The sequence below is a fragment of the Symphalangus syndactylus genome, chromosome 2 (genome assembly GCF_028878055.3).
Source record: "Symphalangus syndactylus isolate Jambi chromosome 2, NHGRI_mSymSyn1-v2.1_pri, whole genome shotgun sequence".
NCBI lineage: Eukaryota > Metazoa > Chordata > Mammalia > Primates > Hylobatidae > Symphalangus > Symphalangus syndactylus.
Genome location: NC_072424.2, coordinates 91736325 through 91744196, shown reverse-complemented (window position 1 = coordinate 91744196; position 7872 = coordinate 91736325). Strand labels below are relative to the sequence as shown.

Below are 7872 nucleotides of genomic sequence, written 5' to 3'. Positions count from 1 at the left end.
TAGCACAATGGATCATATATAAAACACTCTCAGTAAGTATTGATACCATATGAAATAAACTTTAGGCCTGCACTGGGTTCCAAAGATAAAGCCACTCTTTCTGACATCATCTGGGAGGAATTTGTTGACCACGAACAAAGAAGCTATGTTTTGAACAAGCATGTTTGAAACTCTAGAACTTAAGGCTCAGCAATAAAGAAATATGTTTGAGTCTCTTTTTTCTCCAGCTATATTTACTGTCTACCGTGTCTGACTTCTCTCTCTTCTGATGCTAATTAATTAATGCCCCACATGCCAAACCCTTACCACCCCGCACACACAGACCTCTATTAGAAGTCTGGAATGTTGATGGTTGGGTAGGTATTTTAACCTGGCTTAACCTCTATCACAATAATTAATTTTAATTGCTTTTCACCTTGGTTACATGATCCCCCAACTCCATGGAAATGATATAACCTTGTAAAAAATAAAAAAAAAAATAAAAACCTTGACATGAGCTTCTTAAAGAAACAGACGTGAGATTTGACTTGAGCATTCAGTAACCAAAGGTATAAGATATCCAAAACAAAGGAAATGTGGTGCTTTCACTGCTTGTTTTTAGTGCTGCCACTGCTCTCCCAAGGAATGTCGCTGCCTTAAACTCTGTTCCGTGGCAGATACTTCCTGCCCCTATACATCACCTTCAGATGTACTAAATGATCAAGCTCTTTACCATCTGGCCACTCCTCTAGCTCTAGTGTTCCAAATGACTTACATTTTTAATGGTTCTTTGTGATCTCCCTGATATAGAAATACATGTATGCAAGGACATGTGCACTCAAAAATAGTCTATCTTCCTTCTTTGCATTCCGGTGTGCTTTAGCCAGAAGAGATGTTTTAGGATGGTGGTACAGTGAGAAATTTATGAAACAGGGGCCACTGGGCCACTGAGATGACTATTTGTGGTTAAGTGGAATCCAAAAGGATGATATGGGGTATCTCTTTCTTTACAAGTAGTAGCCACTGCCATTGAACAAATATTTAAATAATACAAACAATTGTTAATAATTATTTAGCTCCTCTTAAATGAGTCACGTGTCCCCTTTCCATGTATAAAAACTGTATTCATACTTTGTTTCCCTTGTGCTACTCAAAAGATCACAATAAAAACATTCTGTTGAAAAATTTAGTTTATTTCACTGACTTAGAAAAATTTGTTTTTACTGCATTTTATGCTAGATTCACACATTTCACATGGTGGTTGAACATATAAGGAAAGATATATTTTTACCATGGCTTGTTAACATTTCTTCAAGATGCTATCCTCACAACAGATTATATTTATTCAGAAAATTTGAAGCCATCTATTTGAAATTACCTCTAGTAGTTTGTTAAAATGTAACAGCTCCATTTATAGACTTTTAAAAGATGGAATTTGTATAAAGGTACAGTTTGTTTGTTTGTTTTTTAGACGAAGTCTTGTTCTGTTGCCAGGCTGGAGTGCAATGGCACGATCTTGGCTCACTGCAATCTCCACCTCCTGGGTTCAAACGATTCTCCTGCTTCAGCCTTCCAAGTAGCTGGGATTACAGGCACACGCCACCACACCCAGCTAATTTTTATAGAGACGGGATTTCACCATGTTGGCCGGGATGGTCTTGATCTCCTGACCCATTGATCCACCTGCCTCAGCCTCCCAAAGTGCTGGGATTACAGGCGTGAGCCACTATGCCCGGCCAAAGGTACAGTTATATGTCAATTATACAATAGATTCCCAATAGGGTAAGACCCTAGGGGAGTAACATCACTAGAATCTGATGTGTTCATCTCAAATACTTTTTTACTGAATTGATTATGTCTCAATAATATTTTGGAATCTTGATAAAAACTTACATGGCTAAAGTATACCATTAACATGACAATATTCTATAATAAATAAACAATGGTATTTACCATATTACCTTTACCATGTGTATTTGTATCCAAAACACACTCATTTATACCATATCAGGGCATAGCAACTCCAGCTTGTTTGAAGAATATTACTTGATAAACAGCAATGAAGACAGAAGAGTCGATGGAAATTCTGATATTACTACCCCCTCCTTCCCCTACTACTGCCCTTGTAAAACACAGAAATAGTCTGTTCGTGTGACCAAATTGAAGTCTTCTTTCACTCAGGAATATAGAGTATCCAACATGCATTGTGGTGCTTTAAAGATGGTCAAAATTCTTTGACATTATCTCATCAAGAGGTGGTGTCAATGTCCTTCTTTCCCAGAATCTGGGTGGGCTCATTGACTGCTTTGACCAATAAAGCATAGTGGAAGTGAAGCTGTGCCAGTGTCTCGGGCTCAGGCTGAAAGAGACTGGCAACTTTCACTTCCTGTCTCTTGGAAGTCTCTTGAAACTTCGGACCTGGGGGAAGTCAGCTGCTGAGTGAGAAGTCTGACTATCCGGAGATCGCGGTGAGTATAGAGAATTTCTGCTAAGACTCCTGTGTTTCAGCCATCCTAGCCCAGGCACCACGACACATTATCAAAGGACTATCTTGGACCTTCTCATCCGAGCAAACATCCAATGGAGAAGAATCAAGACCCCAGACATATGATCCCACTCTAGCCATCCCAGGAGCCCCCAGCTATCCAAACAACTACAGCTGTGGCCACAAACATCGTGTATCAGGGACAAACTCTCTCTGCTTATGGCTGCCCTAATCCTTGACCTACAGAATCATGAAATTTGTGGATATGGTCATGATCTTGATTTTGGTGATGGTTTCACAGGTGTGTACCTATGTATGCTTATCAAACTGTGCACTTTAAAATGTGCAGTTTATTATATGTCAATTATATATAAAGCTGTTCAAAAATTTAAAAATAATTGTTGTTTTATACCACTGAGTTTTCAGGTGGTTTGTAATATGACAATAGATAACCTGAACATGCACTTCCTATGTTTTATGTTTATTTCTTCCTGATATTTATTAAAATAAAAATATTATTAAAATACAAACTTGGCATATAAAACTTTACTAGGTATATTAAGTACTTTTTTTACAATATTCAGTTTGTTTTTATTAAATGTCTATAATCTAGACTATCGATTGTACAGTCTAGATTATAATCTAACCTATTATATTAGATATAATAGATTAAATTAGTTGGCTTTAAAAAATCACATTATGGATTATTATTGATAATATTAGTATTGATTTTTACTCAAGTGAATTTCTTACTAGAACAGATTCTAGGCATTTGTACATTCACTCTTAAGTTTCTAGACCCAAGTCCATTCCCTAGAACATATTAGATATTCAATAAGTGTTTGGTAAAAATATAAATGAAATATGGAATAAAATCTAAACCTTTTCTTTTGTTTTAATATCTTTATCTAGTATATCTTAGTTTAAATGTATTGCAAATGATTTCAGGACACCAGTGTCTACCTGAGCTAGATTGCTCTCAAGTTTTAGTTTAATATTCAACCAAAAATGCACATTATAAAACAATGTATCTTCTATTACAAAAAGTTCGCAGGTGATGGAGCCAGGTCCCTTTGAGTCCAGCACCTAAGTGTCTAATCACTAATTCATCCTCGTGACCCCATCAGGAAATAACATGACCACAAGTCTAACTGACAGGAATGAGACCTACAGAAGGAACAAAAAAGGAAGAAAAGTTAATAATCTTTTTTCTGCCCATTTTCTTCTTTATTGTAGGTCAGATGTACGTGATGGTTACCATTATAACTACATACTATGAAAGATTAATCAGTGGAAAAAAAAACAAATTAAAGACACACAAAAAACTTCAGAGAATCAACTTCTGGTCAAAAAAGTCCTCCTTTAGCCAACTCTAAACCTCATTCAACCATTATCTCTATACTCTTAGAAAGCATTCAGAAGATATATTTTTTAAGGACTTCAAGCAGCAAATTGCAGAAGTGACAAAAGTTGAAAATAGAGGAAAATTTTGTTTTGTTTAAAGAATTCTAATTTTAATAATGGGAAGTATGCATTCATATTTATGCCTGATTCACATATATGAAATATATATATATATACTCCTGACCTCAAGTGATCTGCCTGCCTCAGTCTCCCAAAGTGCTGGGATTACAGGTGTGATAATATTATAAAAATATTATATATATAAATATATATATATATTTCTTGTAAATGTACTTTTGCTAACGAAATAGGAATTCAGGACAATAAGAAGGTCTAGAGGAAGCATGCTTTATGACTAATTGGTTTCAATGATCGTATTCTTAATCTAAACAATAAAAAATCAAAACTCTGCATTTTCTCAATAAATATGTTTTTCTCTGTGTTTTAAGTCTCAAGAAGTTATGGTAGAAATGCTTCACAGAAAATATTTTTCAAGCCTGGCATGGTGGCTCACACCTGTAATCCCAGCACTTTGGGAGACTGAGGCAGGCAGATCACTTGAGGTCAGGAGTTCAAGACCAGCCTTGCCAACATGGTGAAAACTTGTCTCTACTAAAAATACAAACAAACAAAAAAAATTAGCCTGGCATGGTGGTGCACACCTGTAATCCCAGCTACTTGGGAGGCTGAGGCACGAGAATCACTTGAACCCAGAAGGTGGAGGTTGCAGTGGGCTGAGATGGCACCACTGCACTACAGCCTGGGTGATGGAGCAAGTAAGACTCTGTCTCAAGGAAAAAAAAATATTTTTTCATATGATAATACTACAGCTAGAAAGCTAGAATTCTTTTTTACTGATTGTTATATTAAGTCCTTTCTGTTCACTAAGCATTACTAAGCATGAAAAAAATCTTTGTGCTGTGGTAAGAATGCTGAAAAATGTACAATTCAAATCCGGATATACGAATAACAACTTTCACTATAGTTTGGAAAATAAACTAGTATTGGTTTATTTTTTGTTTGTTTTAAATAAACTCATCACTGGAGTTCTAATAAATTTTGCTTCTAGACCATGTGAAAATTTTAAGTTAGAAGCTGTACAGCAACTAATTTTCAAATTAACATAAAAATTCTCATTTATAATGTTCTGAAAAATTTTAAACATAGGCAGTTGCTATAATTTAATACATTCCTCTGTCTTTTACTGTCACTTAATACATTTTTCTGTCTTTTCTGTATCCCTTGTATTTCCTGGCAGTAACTCATGCTTTCAAAATATCAGGAAGCAAATGAGAAAAGGAAAAAAAGACATTCATTGTATATTGTAAGCCAAATAATGAACCAGCTAGATAGTGCCTCAGAGACTGGAGGAAAATGGCATTGCTAACATAATTGTTTTTCCAGTTAATAATTAATATTGTATAATCTGACCTTAATCTATAGGCTTCTTTTTCATTATAATCTCACAGAAGTCCTTAATTCTACTCAAATGTTACCTATTTTAGATTACCTATTGCTTCATCCAGTGGTTCCCAGTTTCTCAAATACACTAAAATAAATAGCTCTAGTTGGTGGTTTACTTAGAAAGAAATGTTACCCCGTGGTCACTTAAATCCAACATCCTCAAAAGTTCTTTTTTTTATATAAAGCTGTGAAGTAATCCTGCCAAAGGACACTCTGGGCTCCACAGTGAGTATAATTTTTCCCTAAAAATTGCCAATTTCTTGATCTATATTCTATGATAAAAGTTTTCACATTTTGCTGTTAATTAGTATTGCCTATTGACCAACATGTTCTATTTGGTGTACTGCTTCACTAAGTGCCAACGTATATGTCTCCAGTGACTGCTGATGGCTGAGTCTCCTTATATTAGTAAATTTCTAAACATTTTTCTTAGTACATGGAGTAATGTGTTATGTTGCTAAATGTCTGATGACACTTAAATGTGACTACATTGCAGTATTTCGAAGGTAAGAAAAAGTTGCCATGACTCCCATTTCTTTGAAATTGTGTACAATGAAAGTCTTCTGAACATGATACCCCAACTAAAATTTAGGGGTGTGACAGCACTTATAAGTAAATCCATTTTGTTTGAGTAAATATTGAGTTTCATTTACCTTTTAGCAAATTCCCAAGTAGCATCTCCATAAATTTAAACTGATTTTACTTATTGAGTTTTATTATTAACTTTAAAAGACAATCTACTTTGGATCATTTTGAGCATCACATATTGCTTATATAAAAGTTTAAATTTGAATCAATAATGATACTAAGCAAACAAATAAAATCATTGGTCACTGTATTAAGTCTGTTTTCATGCTGTTGATAAAGACATACCCATGACTGGGCAATTTACAAAAGAAAGGTTTAATTGGACTTACAGTTCTATGTGGCTGGGGAAGCCTCACAATCATGGTGGAAGGCGAAAGGCACATCTCACATGATAGCGGACAAGGGAAAAGAGCTTGTGCAGGGGAACTCCTTTTTCAAAAGCCATCAGATCTCGTGAGACTTATCCACTATCACGAGAACAGCACGGGAAAGACCTTCCCCCATGATTCAATTACCTTCCACCAGTCCCTCACATACTACATGGGAATTCAAGATGACATTTGGGTGGGGACACAGCCAAACCATATCAGTCACCTTTGGAGAATAATAGAGAATTAACTAACTATTCTGAAAATCAGTAAATAAAGGGAAAGAAGCAAACATTTTTTCTGTCTTTCCATAAAAAATTGTACTTTGAACAACCAAATGGGTGATAATGAAAGAAAGTTTCTCTTTATAAAAGCAACTGAAGAGGCCAGGCGTGGTGGCTCATGCCTGTAATCCCAGCACTTTGGGAGGCTGAGGTGGGCAGATCACTTGAGCCCAGAAGTTTGAGACCAGCCTGTGCAACATATCTAGACCCTGTCTTTAAAAAGAAAGAAAATATTTAAAACAGTAACTGGGCATCAGCTATTGTGGGCACACTGCCTATGGGTAGCCTGGCTCCACAAGGAGCAGTTAAAAAAAAAAGTAACTGAGTAGATAAATGAGAAAGGAATGATAATTACAATAACAAGATGTGGCAATCCTGATTTAATTAATGAATCTAAGCAAAAAGAAATGGCTTTGAATAGAACACAGAAAAGAAACAACTAAATATTATGTGCCTCCTGGTTGAAATATACACAATTATCTATGATTTCATCTTTTGAACCTGAATCTGATCAAGTCTCTAGATCTATTCATCAATTTATATAAAACACAAGAGACACAGAAAAGACAAAGGAATGTACTAAACTGCAGCATGAGGTACAATCAGCAAAATTCATACCGTGGAAACTATAGAACAAACAATTTAGTTTGTTCTATAGTTTGTTCTTCTATAGAAGAAACAAATTGCAAGGGAAAAATAAAGACATGGATAAAGACACTTTGGAGATATGCTTACCAGATGCAATTTATGGATGTGTATTAGCGGTCTCCAGAGAAACAGAACCAAGAGGATATATATGGGTATATCAGAGGGAATTTGTTATGGAAGCCAGCTCACATGATCATGGAGGGTGAGAAGTTCCACAACATCCCATCTGCAAGCGGTACAACCAAGGAAGCCAATGTTGTAATTCAGTCTGAGTCTGAAGGCCAGAGAAACTGGGGCCATTGGTGTACTCTTGGAGTCTGAAAGCTCAGTGAAGTTAGGAGAAGATGGATGTCCCAGCCCCAAGAGGGAGAGAATTTGCCCTTCTTCTTTTTTTCTTCTATTGGAACCCTTAACGGATTGGATGATGCCTGTCCATATTGATGAGGGTGGTTCTTCTCTACTCAGTTTACTGCTTCAAATGCTAGTCTCTTCTGAAAATTCTCTCACAGACCCACCCAGAAATGTTTTACCAGCTATCTGGCTATCCCTTAACCCAGTCAAGTTGACACATAAAATTAACCATCGCAGAATGTTATTTGGATTCAGATTTTAATCAACAAAGTGTGAAAAAATAATAAGATTATTGGAGAAA

At 35.8% G+C, this 7872-nt stretch overlaps 1 long non-coding RNA gene across 1 annotated transcript; it reads left to right on the top strand.

Moving 5' to 3' along the window:
- Positions 1-2342: 2342 nt before the first annotated feature.
- LOC129463162 (uncharacterized) lies at positions 2343-7872 on the top strand. Its single transcript, XR_008651032.2, has 3 exons — positions 2343-2765; positions 5127-5192; positions 5518-7872. It is a non-coding gene; the product is annotated as an uncharacterized lncRNA (long non-coding RNA).